The following is a 22061-nucleotide window of genomic DNA, read 5'->3' as shown; positions in this document are numbered from 1 at the left end:
GTTGTGGGTTTAAGAAAGATGTGTAAGGCGAGCCACACTCCCGCTGCCCCGCACACACGCCGTGACACGCACAGGCTTGGCCGGTCCAAGCCTGACATGAGTCAAGTGGTGCAGACAAAGATTTTTGTAGCTCCAAACTCAAAGCGAGAAGCGAGGAACCGATGATGTAGAGAGCGAGAGATGGAAGAAAGCTAAGAGCACTTTAATATTGAATATAGATTATATATTTAATGTGTTATATTGCTATGTACGTACGAGCTTGACATAACATAAGCAATCACGCTGTGCATATGCATGCAGATGCACAGGTTGCAGCTGACTGTACCTGGCAAGTGCATCTCAGGGCACAAGTGGTTCGGCATAGAAGTTGTCACGCCGGCATCCACTGACGCTGGTGACACAAGGGAATTTAAATTTGATTGCGGCAAACATGCTCCCGCAGACGCTACTGAATTTGTGACCAGCACAAAGCATGTTCGCTTGCTCGTATACGATCGTAGATTATAAGCTGGAACAATATTTCTCTCACACTAAACCAGTCAGCAGTAAATAATCCACGATCGTTTACGACGAAACGAACAGGCTGACAATCGATTCAGACCCCTGGCGCAAGATACAAGTGACCTACTTGGTGATGTCCAATGCCGTAGAGGCCACCTTGGAGGTCAAGCTTGTTGGAGACCACCGGTCTGGCTTCGAGCCTGCGCTCTTACATGTCCTAGGTCCATCGGAGATCAACATATAAGGCACCTAAAAGACTAGCCTGATAAGTGGGGGTTCTCCCGCCTTATATGTTGTGCTCCCCCAATATCGCTACACGATGTGGGACTAAACCCCAACAATCTCCCCCTTAGTCACACATCGGGGTGCCCCCGCCATATGTGACGCTCGAGATTTTTTTTATCGGGTTTAGCTTTTTCTGACCTCGGGTACCGGCTCTGTTACCAATTGTTGGAACCGGTGGTGACCACCGAGTTCACGATCTTGGAGCTGGCTTACAGCCGGCCCGGCTCGTTACCACGAGCCTGCGCTCCCACAGGTTCCAGGTCCACCGGAGCTACAATATATAAGGCCTTGAGCCTTCCCAACCCAAAAAACTAGCCTGATTCTCCTGTCTTATATGTTATGCTCTCCCACCATCGCTACATGATGTGGGACTAGATCCCAACAAAGCTGCGGCTCAACGGCGGCTAAAATCTGGAAATTGAAGAAGGTGGCGGAGATCCCGCTGCATGAAAAAAGGGTGGCGGAGGCAGCAAGCTGTACACCGCTTACGGTAAAATTACCGCGCACATCGGTGGCTTCGAAGGACACGCGATCGTGCTCTTCGAAAGATCAGTAGAGAAACCCATCACCTTGGAGTCGGCATTGACCTTTCCACTGGATCGATCTACCATTCATGTGCCACATGGTAAGCAGCTTCAGTGATTACTACCACAAATCAAGTCCATAAGACCAAAAATGGTCGACAACCCTAGCCATCCAGGATGCCGGATGTTACGTAGTTGGATTCATGAACCAGAGCCAAGTTTGGTACGATCTTGGCCATGGCAACCAGCGCCGCGACGACAAGCAGCTACTCCCACCAAAATACAGCTCTGTACTCCTAGGCTGGGGCCTCTCCTACAAAGACATACCGGGCGTCCAAGACTCGGGTGATGTGTCGCCGTGAAATTGAACGAAGCAGGGCTGGGCATGAAGAGCTTCGCGGAGAAGGCGGTGCGCACGCTGTCGCGCTACCCAGATGTGGACGAGGATGATCTGAAGCCCAGAGTGGCACTGGCAGGCCTCATCCTCATGGTCTGCGAGTCCGCAAGGTTCAATCCTCTCCTCAAATACTTCCAAGATCACTGGACCGACACACAGTATCCCTGCAGCTGCAAAAATCTCAAGCGACCAGGATTCTCCCAGGAAGAAATGAATTACATCTGGAGCTGGGGTAAGATATCACGGGCTCTGCTGCTCTGGAAGGATAGGCGTTACAGGCAATGGTCCCTAGACGACAAAAAATTGATGCTCAAGGACATTATCACAACTGAAGTGGATGCACTACGTGCCGTTCACCTCGTGTTCAACAGCGACACTCGGAAAATCCAGGTTAGTATTTGTTTCCCTTTTTTAAATATATGGTGTGTTTTGCTTCTATAGACACACACACACACAAAGGAACTGATTTAGTTCACCAAAATCAGCTCTCCAGCACTAGCTCCGCCGCGAGTAGCTCTACCAAGGATGAGTCGGCTCCACTAACTCCGCCGGGATCAGATCTACCACCGAAGGATGATGGGTTAGAACATGAATGAGAGGTGTTTAGCTTTGGAGGTTGCCTCCCAGCTGTAGGAACCCGACATTTTCATTTTCGTAAGAAATAATAATGTCTATTATGCTCTTATGTTGAAGGAACCACCACATGTCGTCAGTGTCTTTGTTATAGAGTTGTTAAACGCTTGGATAAATTAAACCATTTTTATGGTGCCAAGTCTGTTTAATGATTTCTGAACGTGACGCTATCTGACATCCAGTAGTCAGGCACGGTGTTATTGATCCAACCTACCTACCTCAGTGTTCTGCCTGCATCATCAGGTCATGAGCATATACATTTGCAAGTTATCTGTCCAAAATACTACAGTCGTCATGGTCACATTGGCGAGAAAGAAAACAGGATGAGTAACGGTTAGTTCATCAAATTAAAACACCGATGCAATGAAACAGAACACAACACAGCATCCTTAATTTAAAAAATGATCCCTGTTTCATTGGGGTTCAGATCCTGTTTCATAGGGTACAGTTACATGCATGACCAAGCATACAAATGCCCCTTGCCAGTTAAGGCATATTCCGACATATTCTCTCTCTGCAGAGTACGAAGCCTCAGGGGCAGAAATGACTTTTACACACGCAACCGCCTCCCTAAATGGGCCCTTGTCGAGCCTGGGCTTCGATTTGGTTGGTCGCCTGGCCCTCTCCGAGAGCCCTCGCAGCACGAGCTGTCCTCTTCAGCATTCGGGGGAATGGAGCACCCTGTTGGCCCCTGTCGAAGACCTTCCTATGAGTCGATCGCTGGACGCTCCCGATTTATTTCCTCCCAGGAGGCCCATGGGGCCCGTGTGAAAGCTCATGCCTCCATTCTCTCCCGAAGGTACTCTGGAGCCTTTCGGGATCTCACAATCGAAGACTTTGTGACTCACGTACTAGCCTTTGGTTGGTGGATGGCTCGTGTGACAAATAATCCAGAACCTTGACGAGGAGATACTTGGTGACGAGAAGCGCACCTTGATGAAGCACCAAGGTGGATTAGGAGATGCGATTTGGCAACCAGTACCATGGGATATGCCATCGTGTCTAGGAGTCCGCCCACTCTATTCATATCTTTTTGGTTACTGCATTTATTGCTTTCGCTTGTGCGACCTTTACCTTTCTTCGCTTGTGCGACCTTTACCTTTCTAAAGTTAGCTATTACAGGTTAAATGACAGGATCAGCTGTAGGTTGCAAAATTCTTAGTGGGTTGAGGCCTTGAGAGTAAGATAGAAAACACTAGAAAAATCTTAAACCGCAGATATACTAGAGTAGTTATGATTTGTTCTAACTCATATAAGCACAGATCATGAGTCACAAATAAAACACGTCTAACTCATATGGGACACATGGCATGAAGACCGTAAACAGTTTGAAAAGAAAGAAAAAAAAAACGGGATGAAAGAATCCCATCAGTCTTTAATAGTATGAGGCATAGATTGGAACCTGACGAACAAATCAGGTGGAAAAAAACTATGAAATACAAAATCAGACCCGAGTGAAAATTGGAACATATAGGCAAATGGTGACAAAATATCCCGGTGGCAAAAACTATAAAATACAAAATCGCACCCCAAGCGAAAAAGGAGACGGGAAAAATCGACGCGGGTAAAAAATCGCATAAAAGAAGGAAAAATCAACTCGAGTGTAAAAAGAATAAGAAAAAAAAAGGATAACCGCATAGGAAAAAAATAGTTGTAGACTTCCGTCACAGATTCTTCCATTCACTCACGTGCATAAGGAAAAAAGAGTAGGAATAAATAGCGATGGACTTCGCTTGGACTCTTCCGATTCGAGACATTTTGGTAAAATAAAAAACCACACATTTAAATCAGAACATAAAACTAAAATAACAAAAAAAAGGATAAATTTGACTATTTATGCTAGCGCCCGGACATCTAGACGGACGACATCGTCCGGATGCCCGCGCCTGCAACCCATGTCACGTGCATCTCTATTTCCCGCGCCCGGATGCCTCGCCCTGCCAGCACGACTCACTCGCACACAGAGACTGCACGCTTCCGCTCCGCTTCTCACGTGCAGGTAGGGACCACCTGCGTTCCTCTCCGTATCGTGCATGCAGGGACCACCGGCGCTTGTGCCTGCTCTGTATCGCGCTCGCACCCCCGCCTGCACATGTGCGTCATGTGACTTTGGCCGTCCCATTCGACGCTTGAAACATGAAAACACTTGCGATACCAAAAAAAAACTTACAGCAACATTCGTCTGAAACAGATGAAACATTTGGAACAAACACGTGCAACATCGGTGTGAAACATATGCAACATCCAGATAAAACACTTGCAACGTGCATCTAAATGGATGAAACATTTCAAACAAACTCTTGCAACATCTGTTTGAAAACATATGCAACATCTAGATAAAACATCTGCAATATACATATGAAAAACAGATGAAACATTTTAGATAAACGTTTGTAACATGTGCAACATCCTATAGGTAGCAAACGTGGCAATGTGTGCGATGGAATCTAATTCGTATTTGAGTTGGACTCGTAGCATTGTAGAAGAAACTCTCCACTATCAAGCAGCTGAGGGAGATGGGTGATTATACACTAGTAGGTAACACCGCGCTTTACCTCTGAACAGTGAAGAGCAGTGCTCGAAACAGTAGCCGGCGACGTGGCTACATTAGGAATCATAAATGGTATACAAGAATAAGAATAAAAAATGGTAGATAATAGTGGATATATATTCGTACCAACTAATTTATTTGTTTGTGGCTTGTTTCTGCTTATTTGTTCGTGGTTGCATACTACTGCAGTATATAATAAATAAACATAATCCCTAGCTGCTGTACAGGTACGGCTAACCGCTTATGAAAATTAAGGACGCGGCCAAGGCGCCACCTATATATATTAGAAATTCAGGATTAATTGCTAGAGCCACACCTCTAGAAATAGGAGCTGTACGGTTAAATTTGATTTTTTTTCAAACGATCTCAAAGGATAAACGACGGAAATCGAAGTTGTAGATCCCGAAAAATTATACAACTTGTAATTGACAACTTTTTTATTTAAAAACAAGATCTAAGGAAAATTATGTTTGAATTTCTGACATTTGAAATTCATATTTTTTAAATGGGCTCAGTAAAGAAATAACCAAAACCAAAGAGCTATACAACTTTGTAGTTAAAAACTTTTTCATTTGAATTCGTTTAGGGTCTCAAATACTCATTTAAAAATCGAATGAAGATAATATGAGAAGAAAGAATATCTCATATGGACAGAAGTGACTTGTGGGTGGAGTGGTTTAGAAGAGCTACACGCTAGCCTGAGGTCAGGAATCACATAAGTTGATCACAAAGACATGATCAATTTCTTTTGTGTTTGGTGTTTATTAGGAGATCCTTAATTTCTTAACATCTACCTTTGTCGCTATGATATTTGTGCTGGTCAAACTTTCTTACGATTGACTATGTTTGTACAAAAGATTAGCATAATTTGTATATCAAACAAAAAAGTTCAAGGAGTATGTTGTGAATGTTGCGTTTGTACTATATTGCGTATAAGTTGTTCTAGCAAAAATAAAAGGACTAGATAAAAGAAATGTTATAGTAGAACAACAATAATGTTCAAGGAGCATGCGACAGCTGACAAGACACATTCTTTAAAAAAATGGGACAAGACACATTCTGTAACATCATCGCTGTTACATTGTACTGTTTTTGCTAAAACGCTGCATGAGCATCATACTTATGTGCAATAGTGTGTAACATGAAGTATAAATCAATGTTCGGCACTTGAAACGTTTATCCAAAACAAGAAACAAATGTTACGTTTCATGTCGCATAATATTGTCTAGTATTCTAAGCGAATTTTTATCGAACAAAAATGCTATAGCACGTTTATGCGAACTTTAATAGAGTTTGTAGTACATACTTCGTAGGCGACGATGAAATAGGTGTGGTCGAGGACGAGGTTCGCTAGCTAGTATACCCAGTAGGTCGAAATTGGAATTCGACGTGAAACCGTTCGAAGTTTAAGTCATTTTGTGTAAGTTTGAAAAGGGGTCGACGAAGCCATGTTCGGCAAAGTTTGTAGAGCGACCGAGTTAAGAAGTGGCGAGATGTTTTGGCACGATTGGCTAGCCTTAGGTACCCTTTTCTGTGTAGAACAACTGGTTGGGCGGTTGTAGCATCGGGTTTGAGTTTTTGAGCCGCTTTAAAAAGCATGCAGGTGACATATCTGCGAACAGAGCCGCTGCTGGCCATGGTCACCACTTGGCTCGGTCTGGCGCCACTGTTGGCCGCCCAGCGCGCTGCCGCACCGACCGCATCCTCGCTACCGCCCCTGCAAGCACATCGCGCGCGTGGTCCTTGCGTTGTAGGCCACGGTTGTCTGCCACCACGCGTTGGCGCGTAGCTAGCACCACCGCTGTTGCTGTGCCACGTCCTGGGCGCTTGCCCGCGCCCTGCCCACGCACAAGTCGGTTGTGTCACCGGGTCCCGCGCTGCTGCTCGCGCTTCCGTTACTGCACGGCACACAACGCACACATGCAATCGCACTGCGTCGGTGGACCGGCTACTCTGCCTCGCCTTCACGTCGCACGGCACTTGGTCGCGCTGCGCGCCGTCCATTGCCACGCACGGCACAGTTTCCGTTGACCCACCATAGTTGCGCGTGCGTGGGATGGCTGCCTACTTTGCTAGTGCGTCAGTGTCCGCTGCCACACCACGCCATTATCTCCTCTACACTGCCAGCCTCTGCGACAATAGCACCAAGCCGACGTGCCTACCTTCCCCTATTCTTCCATTGCCGGGCCACGCTGAGACAGCGCAGCATTTGCAAAGGCAGTAAGGTTGCGTGCCTTGGGATGGAGTGAGAACTTAGCCACACGCCGAATGCGTCCACTGCTGTTGCCGGCCTTTGCTATGCTTAATTGGACAGTTCCATCGTCGTCGCTCGTTTTAAGACCCGTAGTCGCATCATGAAATTCCCTTACCCACGTCCACCGCTGTCCAATTGCTTGTCACCGCACCTTCGCCCTGCTTCGCTTTACCACATGCGCACCCTAGTTCGCCCTCCTGTAGCCTGCCCAGCGCTACCACCGCAGTCTCGCCATAGCCGCCGCCGCAGGGCCTGCCAGGTGCGTGTGGCTAGGTCTACTCGAGCCATCTCCGGTCAGGCCACCACGACCAGTAAGCATGGGGTGAGTCTCTATTGCCTACCCATGAGTTGGTTCACGCTGTTGAGGTTGTGGCTCATGGGAACGCGTCCGCCGTCGCAGGGAAAGGGCCATCGCCGAGGAGGGAGCTCGGGACAGCGTCCCCGTTCACTGTATCACCTCCGATCGTTGCGTGTTGAAGTCAAGGTGAGCATCGGCTCCTTAGGTTGGGATTGGAGGGTCGGGTGTGGCCAACGTAGCCGCCCGGTGCTGCGCCGTCGTGCCGGTGCGCGCACGGGTGCCGGGGGACGTCGTCGCGGCGAAGAAGGGAAAGGAGAGGGTGGTAGTTGAAAAATCTATGACTCAGTGTAATAGTGCTCGTGTTAGTTTTGAGAATAGGGTAAAGAATGGGGGCTTATTCGCTAAATGCACCAGCCACGCGCGGCTCCGTTGTGGGCCGCCTACGTTGGGCCGCGTCGCGCGACGCCGAGCGGGCCACGCCAATCGATGCACCTGCGCGCGGGTGAGAAGCCGAGGTGGGCCGAGCCGAACCAAGTGGGCCACGCGATAGAATGGCGTTTTCTAATTTCCAGTAAAATAGGAAGTGTTTATTCAATAAAGATTTTAGCTGAACTTTGGTAATTTGTAGTAAATTGTGTAGTGGTCCAAAACTAGTGGGACTAATTTTGTTAGGTTCAAAAAAATACCATCTACTTGTTTGTACAGTTAGATTGCAGTTAGCTATGAAAAGAATTGGGTCATAAATTCAAAACTAGAGAGCTAATATTATGTAGGTTAATATTTATAGGAATATTTGTGGAAGATTGGTGATAGCTATAGATATAAGAATTTTACAGTAGGCTTGCTAGGTTGGTAGGTACTTGCTATAAAATTTGTAGCCCTAGGGTAGGTTGATAAGTAGAGTAGCCGTTATCCTTGCTTAATTGTATATAGCGTAAATCAGCATTAGGAGTAAGGATAGCAGTAGTTGCGATAATGATAAATGCCATACTTCATACTTGTTGTTGATAGCAATAGATAACTTAATACCATGGTCGGTAGCACTAGCATAGTAGTTAGACAGAGGTACTTTATTTTAAGAGCTGTCGTTGTTAGATTACTAAGTATTGCATCATCATTTCATGTATGTAGATCACGAGCTGGTAGAAGTTGTGCCTGTCGATGAACAGGAGTACAACAAGGTTATCAAGGAGTACAAGGAGGAGATTCTCATGCAGGAAGGAGCCCTGGAGCCATTTAGTGCTGACCCTACTAACCCATCGCCTGCCCAAGGCAAGCCCCGGTGCATAACCTATATTTTTAATGATCACTGAATATATGTATGTGATATGCATTTAAGTAACAGGCATTTTATGGAAACTACCTGCATAAATATATCTACCCAAGAGTCCTACTAGTACAGGTCGAGTAGCTGCTATGCTCAGGATATTGGTAGCATGAATAACCAGTCGTTACTTGCAAATATGTGATAAAATATGATCACTCATGATAAAAAGGTGGAAAGGGAAATGGTGACCGGGCAGGGATATGGTTTGGGTACTGGTGGGTGTAAGGGGTTGTGTCCTGCAGCCAACAGGGCACGACTTGGTTACACTTTTTCCCTGTCCATGTCGATTAAGGACCGATCGTTGCAATAGATGCTAGGCAAGTCACAGATCTATTGTCCCAAGTGCATACTTGGGTATGGGCACAGGAAAGACTTGTTGCTCTCTTGTCATGGATCTAGCTCTTTCTGAACCGACTAATTGGAGGCGGAGATAGTGGAGGTCCTGGCACCACACTGAGTCCGAGACTCAGGAGTGGGGGCTTGGAGTCTAAGTTTAGACGGGGACCTAGACACCCAGGATAGGAGAGGGATGGGTTATTCCTGCTTATGCCTGGGGTACAAAAGTGAGGCATGTGTTTTTGGGGCACCCAGCTGGGCATATTGGTTCACGAATCGCCGCCAAGTCAGTATGACTTGTCTTAACTCTAGCACCATAGTAAGAACTAAAAGATGGAAGGTGATAAAATGGAACTGATTGCTCAACTCTTGCTGGAAAGTAGAATAAATGCTTATATAGACTGCATAGCTAATAACTTAATGCGGCCAATAATAACAACCTAAATAAGGACTCACTATTTATATTGCTTTCTGCTAAAATAAACCAGCAAGCCATAAAGCTTCTCATATTTCTTGGAGTCGGGAACTTATTCTCACTAGTCGGGTAAGTCTTACAAGTATGTTGTGTACTCAGGGTTTATTTACCCCTGTTGCAGGTGATGCATGAGATGTATCTTCTATGGAGGATGCTTCTGGTGGGCTCAGACAAATCCTCGTCCCTATCGCTAGATGTTTATTTTTAAATTCCGTTATTTATCATTCCGCACTCTGATATTTGGTATTGTAATAATGTACTTTTAAGAAACTCTGATGTATGAAATGGACAAGTATTGTAACTCGTTCTTATTATTAGATCCTTGGGAAAAATGTGGATCTTTGGGTTCTCCCTTAGGATGTGCCCGATGGATACCGCCCGTTATAGCTTGCTTTCGAGGTGCTTAATGCCTAGTGGAAGACGAGCGCCTCCATAAATATGCTATTCCAGGCGGTTCTGCCACAGATGGTACCAGAGCCAATAATGGTCACGAGTTTCATCATTCTTTTTCAAAACTAAAAAAATTGACCAACAAAAGCTTTGTGAAAAGTAGGATGCGATTAAGTTAAGTTAAATAAGTATAAGCCCTAGCAATATGGTCTATCTAGGATAGCAGCACAGGTTTTATCTAATTAATTTTCTACAGGTACACTGACTTATGTTGCGTAAGAAATCGCTTAGTATACGGAAAGTGAGTGTGCAATGTGTCAAAAAGTTTTACGAATGCCGCTATATTCTAGCTTGAGTGAACGTCTAGGCCGAAGCATGCATCATAATAATAGCATCTTACTCAAATTGAAATCCCCCTTCACATATAATTAAGTTAGTAAATTGATAGGACTAACTAAAGGAATGCTTTAATAATTGTGCTGTCATTTCTCTAATCCCTTAATTCTGATCAGGAGGGTGTTCTAATGGATGGTTCATATCTCCTATAGATGAATCTAAGGTCTAGACACGGGAGCACCAGTGCGGGGGTGGCTCACGGTCTTGGCGAAGGCCACGATGAGAGTGGCCGGGGCCATGAGCCCAACGGGGAGAGCCATGGGGCTCCACTTCTAGCTCCTCCTCCACCACCGCCACCCCTGATGACCCATGCTGAGATGATGGTGAAGTTGTTGGCTGCTTGCCGAGAGTCAGCTCGTGCCATGGACATAATGGCACAAGCTGTTGCGGGCGTCACCCGCGGAAGCCATGGGGGCAATGGTGGGAACGGGGGTGGTGCCCACTGTCCTGAGGGACCATCCTCTTACCAGGAATTCCTCAAGACGCACCCACCCACCTTCACCCTGTCTGGTGAGCCCCTAGATGCAGAGCACTGGCTTCACATTTTAGAGCAAAAGTTTCTGCTGCTCGACGTGGCCGATGAGCAGAAGGTGCGCTTTGCAGCGCAGCAGCTTTTGGGGTCTACAAGTGCATGGTGGGATACCTTCCATGCCATGGAGCAGCCTGATCATCCGACAACTTGGTAGGAGTTCACCACCGCATTCTGATAGTTCTTTATCCCTGCTGGTGTCATCAACTCGAAGGTGATTGAGTTCCTAGAGCTACGCCAGGGGAGCATGACAGTGATGGACTATGTGAATAAGTTCAATCACTTGGCCCAGTATGCTGGCATTCATGTGGACACTGATGACAAGAAGAAGGTGTGGCAGAACCTCCTAAATTATAGGGCCCACATGCACCTATCACTGTCCGATGACCTTTGACATCTATGCATATGTTTTCGATAACTTAAGAAGACTGTCGGGTGTCCTCGGGGAACCCCGAATCATCCATGATTTCCGAGCAGGATCACATTACAGAGTCATTACAGTATTACAACATTTATTTAAATATCTATACCAGAGTAAAAACAGTGGAAGTCTTACAATAACATAATTTACAAAACAGTAGTTTTAAACCTCACAACTAAGTTTGATGATTATTACAAAATGAAATAGTGGAGTGACATTATAATATCATACAAAACACACAATGAAACTTCCCTACCCAAGGGCCACACATTTACTTCTCATCGTCATCACAAGGAACAACCGTCATGCAGCATGATCCAAAACAGATCTGCTCATGAGCCTCACCTGCAACAAGGGTCAATGAACCCTGAGTACAAAGGTACTCAACAAGACTTAACCGAAATAAAACTGATAGAACTCAGGAATGCCGGCTCATGGGATTCAAGGTATGGCTTTAACAATAATCAAAGTTCTTTTGCGTAAAAGCTCTTTAACAAAATTCTATACTTCAAAGGTAAAACTTTATAAGTACCACATATGAATCTGCCATGATCCGTAATGAGATCATGAACTTCATATCAATCTCTTTCTCAAACCATACTCAAGTTCCAGTTATTAAACTATGATGATGAACAGAGAAGTGAGTCTCCATAACCGAGGAGTAACGACGATTCGAACCGATTAACACCTAGCTGGGAATTCCAGACCACACGACATATGTAGGTCCTCGACCTACATATATCAACCTACTCTCGAATCCTCTAAAATAAGAATGGGTCTGCGCCACCCGAGAATACAGTACTCCACCAATCTAGCCCATTGCCACGTGGGTACACGCTATTCCCGCCATCTCTCCACTCCTAGTGTGCGAGTAGCCATTATCGTAATAGAATTGCTAAGTTAAGGCTTACCGGAGTATGTGGTTAGTACTACAAAGTCTCACCGCACATAGTTCAACAATGGTACGGACCTTAACTGACATAGACGGAAAGAATCCGCTCACAAGACCTCCATGTCTTGTGGCTCACGCACACCGAGTCCGTCCGGTCTAGATTTATTACTCCACATGCTCATATCACATGATAACATAAGTAACCAAAGTTCCATTTAAAACTTGCAGATGATAGGTAATCACCCGACTTTGATCTGTCTAAGCATGGCTAAGCATAACGAGACACTTACGACATAAAACTGGTAACAAGGTATATATGGAAAAATAATGTCGGTAATGCATCAATTAGGCTTTTACTTAACTCTTAATCACTTGATGTAGTAAAGAAAAGCAAAAGCGAAATTAATTTGTAAAACACAAGGTAGGGTTGTATGCATTCGGGGCTTGCCTTCGTTGACGGAAAAGTTCGATTCCTGCGACATTCCACAAGTATTCGATCCGACCTCAATAGACAAACTAACTTCCTCAGCAACTTGGTTAACTATCACGTATTCACCTTCGTTCACTACATGTAGTAGAAATACCATGTTTAACATGATGCCGAATATGAAACATGATGCTTGATGATGGATGCAAAAGTTAACAACTGGAATACAACTTTCCTTCGCGGTATAGTTACAAGTCAAACAAACTAAACCTTTCTAAAATACCAACATCAATTGCCAAAGATCATTACCAACTAATGACCCAAGGACATCACTCAATCAAAAATTCAAACAAAACCTAAATCGCTAAAGGTTACTATTTGCTTTTATGAATTAATTAATTAATTAAGAATTATGAAATAAATCAACTTGTTCCAATTGACCTCAAAATTTTTGTTAATGTTTATCACATGATAACTACATGGCAAAACAATTTTCATAATTTTTGGATAAATAAATAAGCCTAGAAAAATCATGGAAATTCATTTATTAATTAATTGAGCAATTTTAATCACATTCAAAAAGTTCTGAAAAACATTATTTCATATTTTTCTTAAATACTATACATCACAGAGAAGTCACACAAAAATTTTCATAATGTTTGGAGCTCTAAATAAATCTACACAAAAATAACAAAAATAAACACTATTCATTCATTCTAGAAAATAGAAAAATCCATTTTTGAACTACACAGTCACTGACATCCCGACCCCACATGTCATCTTCAACCTCAGGCTTTGACTCCGGCGACGCGCGCGCTGACCGGCGATATCTCGCCGACGGCGAGACCAACGGTGACAACCAAGGTACCAAAACACTACCCTCGACTAGGCACATCGATTTGGGGCACAAGCTAGACCAGCTACGGACTGGACCGAGCACTACGCCGGCCATGGCGGCCACGATGGCGTGGCTACACTATGCTAGCGACGTGAGACTTGTAAAGCTTAAACAGATGGCCCAGGAAGCATCAGCAGCTAACCCCAAACGCGACTGAGTAGAGCACAAGGCCGGAGGAGCACCGGAGAGGTGGGTTGACGTTCCGAGCAGGCACGGCGGAGCAAACCGTCGTCGATGGCGATGCTCCAGTAGCTGTGGTGGTCAAAATGAGAAATCAATGGGTCATAGAGTACCATGGCATCGTGGCGAAGTTGAAGCAAGACTCAGCAGGGGCAGAGGCGCACCATGGAGCTCTGGCCACGACGAAACAAGATCACGGGTGAGGTTGCCGGCCGCGAGGAAGAAGAGCACGCACCGCGAGTTTTCGACGAAGACAAGCGACAAAAGCAGGTTGGTTGGGTGCGCAAGTAGCAGGTGGAGCTGTGACAAGCTTTGCAGCGGCTAGAGTGCGCTATAGCGACGGTAAGAGCTCGCCGGAGTTATGGCCGTGGCGTCGGGAAAACAGAGCAAGAGAGCGGAGGCAAACGGCGACGGCCAAGGCTAAATAGAGCGGCTTAGAAGCGCAAGGAAGCTACGCTCTGGCCTTCACCGCACTAGCGCGATGCCAAAGATGACCACGGCCGCGCCTGGAAGCAAACCGAACGTCGCCGGCGGTGTAGCTTAGGCGGTGAACACTATTCACAGAATTTACAGAATTGCCCTTCATTTTCTAATTCAAATTACTCCCAAATTTGTATAATAACTCAAAAATCTCCAAAAATAAAAGTTGTTCAAAATCAAAAGTTCTACAACTTTTCTTTTATAACCAACCCCAAATTCGGTATACATTTTGAAATGAACTTTTGAATTCAAATAGGGAATATTTAACAAATTACGCCTTTTCGAATTACTCCAAATTTTTCATAACAACTTTGAAAACTCCAAAAACAAACTTTGTATAACTTGACAAGCTCTACACTTTTGCTTTTGGGCTCAACCCCAAAATATGCTTAGATTTTGAAATGAGTTTGCAGGGTAGGATTTAAATACTGAAAATCAGGGTTTTCTAGAAAATTCAAATCCAAATCAAATTTTTACTCGATTCTAACAATTCAATTCAACACTCATAACACAAATGTAAACTTGTTTTAGTGAATGCATATCAAAGTTTGCAATATGACCAAATGCCTTGCAATGCATATGATGACATGTCCTGTTTTTAATATTTAAACACCCGGGGTGTTACAATCCTTCCCCCTAAAAGAAATCTCGCCCCGAGATTCAAAGCCATAGGGTAAGTAATGGAAAAGGAAATGTGTCACAAGAACACATACAAAATCTGTTCATAAAATAGTTGAGGTCCCTTTACAAAACACAACTTGTGCAACCGAGCTCAACTAACATTACTCTATTCTATATTGACGCTAGAAACTCTGGAAACTTTTCTAACAAGTAATCTTCCGATTCCCAAGTAGTTTCTTCTTCTGAATGTTGATTCCATTGTATCTTGTAGAACTTGATTGTCCTCCTTCGAGTAACACGATCTTTCTGATCCAAAACTCGGATAGGATATTCAAAATAAGTCAAATCTGGTTCAAGTTCCACTCCTTCAACCTCAACATTCTGCTCAGGCACTCGGAGACATTTCTTCAATTGAGAAACATGGAACACATCATGCATGGCTATGAGATGTTCTGGTAATTTCAAGCGATATGCCACTTTTCCATACCTCTCCAAAATTTGATATGGTCTAATATATCAAGGTGCCAACTTGCCTTTAACACCAAAATGGGTAACTCCCTTCATTGGTGATACTTTCAAATATACAAAATCTCCTTTGTTAAATACCAATGGTCTTCGTCTTCTATCCGCATAACTCTTTTGTCGGGTGTAGCACTCGGTTTTAAAGACAAAACCAGATATACACTATATGTGAGCCCAGGAAGTCAAATCTCACATATAGCCACAAATAAGGATAATATCAAGAGACAATACTTATTACATAACGTATTAGTAAAAGAAAAGTACCCTCAGAGTATAGACAGTGGAAAGTTGACTCCGATCTTCTGGCGAAGACTCCAAATCCACAGGGATGACTGACTGGTTGACCACAAGCCTAACTCCTCCAAACCAGCAATCTGGTACCCATCCGGGATTTTTATCCAATGTATAGAAAAATAAAACAAGCATAAGTACATGTCATACTTAATAATTATATCACAAGCTCAAAGACTAACTTGGTGAAGATGTCCTATATACTCTTGTGATCCTCCTAGATATTACTTTTACCTTCAAGAAGATGGTACTTTCATGCATCTCAATGGATAACTCCAGATAACAGGTTAGTTCAACTCACGCTTATAAAAACACATCATATACCTTCACAAGATGCATTATTGTAGATACAAAGCTCTCATCCTGATCTAACAAAGCTAATACCTAGATTTTACGTTAACCTCTTCTTGGATTTCTTCAAATACTTGACTGAGGTTTCTCGATCCAAACTAACTTAAAAGCATCTTTGGTAACTTTATCAACATCTTGCTGGTCTTGGATAGACCTTTCTTGGACTTCTAACCAAAACTCATTGAAACTCTGAGTTCTCTCTTACATCCTTGAGTACCACCACGCTTCCGCTGCGCAAACTCGAACGTGTGATACTTCATCTTACCAATTCTTCAACTTGGCTACCCCGCTTAAGATAAGGTAAAGTAGGAGATACCAAAGTATAGCTTGCATCATCTTGTGATTGAAGTCTACTGTTGTTCAGGATTCCCTCAGGATTTTTGATCATCCAAAATCAGAGATGTGAACCGATAAAGACAGGTTGCTCCGAAGACAGGATAGTAAAAATAGAAGAACGATAACCCAACTATTTATTTCATTAATCCTTATACCTTAAACCTATGAACTAAATGAAATTGCGGGAACACCCAACAAGATCATTGCAATCATTACAAAGATGCAAAGCAATCATAAGCATAATGACAATTCAACAAAGCACTTAAAGATGCACAACTCAATTATTGACTCACTTGCGATACTATTGTTTTTATTACATAAGGGGCACAAATTCCTAATTCTTAAAAATGGCATGATTACAGGGACATCTCTCGCATGGGAGTGACGCGTCATCCACTACATCAATTTCACCATGGGCTTCCTTTGTACTGTGTGTCACCATCGCTTGCTGGTGGTAGTCCCGTATTGACCTAACTCTGGCTACCTCCATGGCATAACTGTTGATTCTTCTGTGGGCAAGATTTAACATAATATCCTTGCTGGTAATGATAACACTTTCTCTTAGCTAGATCTTTAGTGATGTCATACTCCATAGAATTGTTGATTAGAGTATTGTTAGCTTGCTAACTCTGTAAGTTCATCTTTGTTTGACTAGACCGCTTTTTAGCTCGCTTGATCTTTCGGGGTTGAAACTCCGTGTAGGTGATTGTCCACCCATCTATGCATACCTCATGTGGAAAGACTGGAGTAACCTTAGCTTGAGAAACTTCTAATTCTTTAGAGTCTGAGTTTATCTAACTAGGGATTGAAGCTGGATGTGACGATGTAAAAGAACTCGAATGTTGATTTCTTCCTGATTCTGACTCTGGTGAGATCTCCTTTCTCTTCTTATCCACATTGTTCTCAGGTACAGGCTGAATACCTTCATACTCAATTCTTTCTCCTGACAGTGTGGTTAGAAGCACCGAACGCTGGGCATACTTGATCACTCCTTTACAAGCAGATAGCCATCCTATTCCAAGAATGACATCAATGTCCACTAACTCTAATACAATAAGGTTTGCTTCAAATTTTACTCCTTTGATGTTAAGACTAACTCCTGGGCATTTGCGGTTTGCCTTCATTTCTCCTTCTGGGGTCTTAACTATCACTGGTCTCCTCATTGGAAGCATAGTTATCTGATGTTCCTTTACGTATGCACTAGAGATGAATGTGAAGCTCTGGGGTCAAACAGCACTGTGGCGGAAACTGAGTTTACTGGAATGATACCATACATAACCTCCTCAGCTCCATGAGTGGTCATCATATCCACATTATTCAATCTTCCTTGGATGTAGTTTCTCTTTGCTTTACTTCCTTGCTCAAGTTTCTTCAGGATCTTCTGTTCTTGCTTCTACTGTGGGTGATCTTGGCATTCATGTGCCATTCTTCCAATATCTTCATTGGACTTCATATTCTTCCAAGCTTCTACTACTTGTCTCTTCACTGGTCCCTTTGGTATGTTGGTTTGACCTTGTGGCAAGCACTGTTGAAAACTCTTAGGTTGAGCCATACCTTCTGGTGCTTGTTGTTGCATAGCTACAAACTTCTCCTTATCGAATGCAGTCAAGGACAACATAGCTTGGTCCTCCTGACCTTTGATATCGGTGGTCTCCTCATTACGATCCATCTATATAGACAAAGATAGAGGATTTGAGAATAGAGACAAAGTTTTCATAATAGACAGAGGCCGAAGTGAGCATAAATTTTAGCAAATAACAAGGTTGGAGAGAGAACAAGAACTAAGCAAGATAAAAGCATGCTAAAACATCTAGTTCTATCTAGGCTTGTGTCCTATAGTCAGCATTGCTCTGATACCACTTTGTAGCACCCGGTTTTAAAGACAAAACTAGATATACACTATATGTGAGCCCAGGAAGTCAAATCTCACATATAGCCACAAATAAGGATAATATCAAGAGACAATACTTATTACATAACATATTAGTAAAAGAAAAGTACCCTCAGAGTATAGATAGTGGAAAGTTGACTCTGATCTTCTGGCGAAGACTCCAAATCCACAGGGACGACTGACTAGTTGACCACAAGCCTAACTCCTCCAAACCAGCAATCTGGTACCCATCCGAGATTTTTATCCAATGTATAGAAAAGTAAAACAAGCATAAGTACATGTCATACTTAATAATTATATCATGGGGTTCATGAGGCTCAAAAGGGCTGACACTGGTTTACTACGATTAGCTTTAATAGATCATCTTTTTAAGCAATTGAGTAGCAAAGGATTTATCATTCCCTTAAACATATGATCAGGTAAACATGATAATGTATAGCATAGACAGTCAATTATTTGCATCATCATTATCCATTGGTGATCATCTCTATTCCATAAGGGTCCAAGGCTGCTTGTGTCCGTGAGCACGGCTGTTATAACAGTTTTACACTCTACAGAGGTTGTACACGTTCACTATGAGTCGTGATTTACCCTTTCGCCCGAAGTAGCTATTCTCTTGACCCACTTCCAAGGAAGGTCGGCAGGGTTCACTATAAAGCCTTTCAAAGAATTCGTCTAACAAGTTAGGGCCACTAGGCGTATGTGGCCCATCTCTAGGAGTGGCACGCGTGGGCATCGTAGCACGGTACACACTTCCCAGCAGCAAAGGAAACATACCCTATGCCTCAAAGGTAATCACTAACAAGCTAGAAAAGATCCTCATACTAAGCTAAAGCCAGAGCCATATGGCCCTCACAGCTGTACTGTAAGTCCCGGATGATCGCTTACAGATAAGTCCTTAGGGAGAGGAATCTGAAGCATATAAACACTTCAGCCCCTGTGTCCATGTTACTAAAAAGTCATATTTTAATGTTTATTGCATATACCATTAGTCAAGTTACAAGATCATGGTTTTGATTAAGCACTAGCAAAAACTATCCCATGCAATATCCTAAAGGTATCAAGGTACAAGTTATCAAATATCTAGGATATCCTATTTAACAAACAAGGTAGACACGTGCAATATGAATTAAGTGGTTAAATGTGAATAGGTAACAAGGATAATCCCATGCTATACTTGCCTTATACACCGATCCTTCGGTAAGCTTTATTCTTCACGTCCTTCTTCTTCTTCTAGATCACTATGTATATCTCACCGACTGGACGTAATTCATAGAACACCACACAAACATCCATACACATACATGCATAGCATACAATTGCATCTATATCAGAACAATACATCAATCATATAAAAATTAAGTAAAAGAGATTGAAATACGATTCTACGCATCGCTACGAACACACAGTTGCGAGAGGCACGCTAATCGGAGCTACGGTTGAAAAGTTATAACTACCAAGAGATTTATGTTATACGTGGAAAAGAAAGCTATAGGCTTCATTTATGTTAACCATATGAATTCATATACAAAAGATATTTTATAAATAATATGGATTGATTTAAGTCAATTTTAGATTTAAATTATAAAACAAAAGTAAAACAAATCATATTTTATATATAAAACTCAGTTGCATAATTATTAATCAAGATATGATTTAAACTATGATTTTTATGAAATAGTAATGTAGTAAACATCATTACTAAAGCATAGATCTCATCGTTATGAAACAAACGCAACTTGAACGGACTATTTCGGAGTTAGAATGAACAAGTTATGATTTAAACAAGTTTTCCTATAGTTAAATAAATTAAATCTACCCATGAATTCCAAGTGTTGAAAACATGCCTAACAGTTGTATAAACACGTAGAAAACATAAATACGATCCTAACACAATTCGAACGGGTCAAATTAGACTTAAAACGCAAAAGTTACGCATGAAATAAGATTCAGTGGCATTTCTGTAAATATTTGAACTCAATTTTGAATTTAAACAATTAAAATTCTGAATTTAAATGTATTTTGGACTGGGCATACTATTTCTAGAAACTATAGGGACTTGAACGAATAAAAACAGGGCCTAAAAGAAATTATTTTGAACTGATTGGATTGCGGGTTGATTACTGGAAAACAGGGGGGCTTAAGTGCAAAACACACGGCTTTGACTGCGGGTTAACTCATGGCTGCTGACTGGGCGACACATGGTGGCCAGGGACTGGTGCGGTGCACCACGTGGGCGGTGGACACGCGCTAACTCGACACAGTGGACTGAGTCCATAGCCCACGGTGGACCGGTTACACATCCAAACCGGCGATCTAATCTTGGCCGTTCCTTTATGATCTGACGGCGTACGTGAGCGTGGGCGATTGTCCAGCACTGCTCCTCATCTCCGACGAGGGTGCCATGGCCGGCGGTGACCGGTGCTTGCAGGCACGGCATTCTAGGGCGCCAACTACAGAAATGGGGGCACCGGGAGGTGGAGAAGCTCACCGCGATGCTTCTGGAGGTGGTTTCGGCGTTCGGGAGGGCTCCGAAGCGGGTCGTCGACGGCGACCGTGATCTGGAGAGAGAAGTGATGCGCGGTTGAGGTTGAATCCGAGGAATTGAAGGTCAAAATGTGAAATCGACGATACCTACGGCACCAGTGGGTCACGGCGGAGCTCCTGGACACGTCGGCATCGAGTTTTGCGCTCGGGAGTGGAGGATTCACCGACGGCAGTGAGTTGCTTGAGCATGGCCAGGAAAAGGGAGAGATGGAGGGGGAGAAGGAGGGGTGTGGCTCGGCTTTATAGACGGCGGACGGTGCAGCGTAGAAGGAAGGGGAGCGGGGCACGCTGAGGTGATTCGGTCGCTTGCCAAACGGGCGCAGTGGACCGGTGGCTTGCCATCCGTGGTGCGCCATCAGCGGCAGAGGAAAGGAAAGAAGCACAGGGAAGAAAGGAAAGGGAAGAAGATGGCTGATGAGTGGGGCCATCGGGGTAGTGAGATGGAACGGACGGCTCATGCGGGCGACGTAAGCGCGCGGTGAAGGGCCGAACGGCCAGGCGCATGCGGGGCAGACCGAGCGGGTTGGGGCGCTGAGCGGGCCGCAGCGCCGAGCTGGGCCAGGTGACGAGTAGTGGGTGCATGCGGGTGAAGCCAAGGCAGGCCATGGGGAGCTGGGACAGTGATTTGCACGCGCGAAGCTGTGGGCCGTCAGCGGCCACGTGAGAAGGGAAGGGAGACGTGCGCTGGACCAGCCGGCAGTGGGCCGAGGCCGGGAGAAAAAGAGAAAGCAGGGAAGAAAAGGGAGTGGAGGCTGCTAGGATGGTTTCGAGGTTGGGCCAAAAATGAAGAATAGAATATTTTTCAAATAAAAATCCTTTTCCATTTCTGAATTCTATTTCTTTTTCTAATCTTCCAATTCTAAGCTAAATTCAAATCCAATTCGAGTATGGTTTCAAAAATACTTTCCCATTCAATAAAAATGGACAATTCTATTAGGCTTTCCAAGATAAACTTTACAACTTTAAAAATACTTTTATTTTCTAATTTTCTTTTCTTTCTTTTCTTTTATTTCAAAGCCATTTTTAATTTCATTTCAAGAGCATTTTAACTATTTTGGCTTTTCAACTAAAACCACTCAACCAATAAAATCAAATGCAATGGCATGTATGCTCAAACATGTTGCTACCTTATGATGTATTTTAAATTAATGAAAAATTTTATTTTCCTATATTTCATGTGCACAAAATTCATAAATAAATCATTTTAACTCTAATTTAAAAGAGGCAAATTTTTGGGTGTTACATCGGGATTGAGCTATCTTCAAATTACTTTGTATTTGCTTAACCTTGTCTTCTGTTTCTTTCACA

Source organism: Miscanthus floridulus, chromosome 15, assembly GCF_019320115.1.
Source record: "Miscanthus floridulus cultivar M001 chromosome 15, ASM1932011v1, whole genome shotgun sequence".
Lineage (NCBI taxonomy): Eukaryota > Viridiplantae > Streptophyta > Magnoliopsida > Poales > Poaceae > Miscanthus > Miscanthus floridulus.
Note: the sequence above shows the minus strand (reverse complement) of the source record.